This window comes from Sinocyclocheilus anshuiensis, unplaced genomic scaffold (genome assembly GCF_001515605.1).
Source record: "Sinocyclocheilus anshuiensis isolate Anshui unplaced genomic scaffold, SAMN03320099.WGS_v1.1 scaffold218, whole genome shotgun sequence".
NCBI classification, from domain to species: Eukaryota; Metazoa; Chordata; class Actinopteri; order Cypriniformes; family Cyprinidae; genus Sinocyclocheilus; species Sinocyclocheilus anshuiensis.
In genome coordinates, this window is record NW_015547665.1 from 1,476,963 (window position 1) to 1,477,308 (window position 346).

General features: G+C 60.4%; 1 protein-coding gene across 1 annotated transcript in view; it reads right to left on the reverse strand.

Annotated features, from left to right (window-relative positions):
* Nucleotides 1–346, reverse strand: part of LOC107702505 (receptor tyrosine-protein kinase erbB-4-like) — a 114,533-nt gene that overhangs the window by 48,001 nt on the left and 66,186 nt on the right. The window lies entirely within an intron of this gene.

Here is a 346-nt window from a genome sequence, read left to right on the forward strand (position 1 = left end):
GAGCTGATCTGTGCTGGTCGCTGAGGAAATACATCAACTTCGCGCTGTGGATCGCCAGATCGGCTTTCACCGTGGATGAAGCGGATTCCAGCCCGGGGTCGTCACATATGGTTGCGGCAAGCCCTCCGGACGCTCCTTCATCGAATCTGCCGGCCGTGCCATTCCCAAGCCCACCGGCCTCCGTTCACTCTAGCCCTCCAGCCGTTCCTAACTCTAGCCCCCGGCCTCTGCTCACTCTAGGCCGCCGCCGCCACCGCCGCCGCTCACTCTAGGCCGCCGTGTGTGACGCTATGTTTCGTTGTGAAAGCGAAACTACTTTGTTTGGCCTTCCAAAAGAGGACACGAC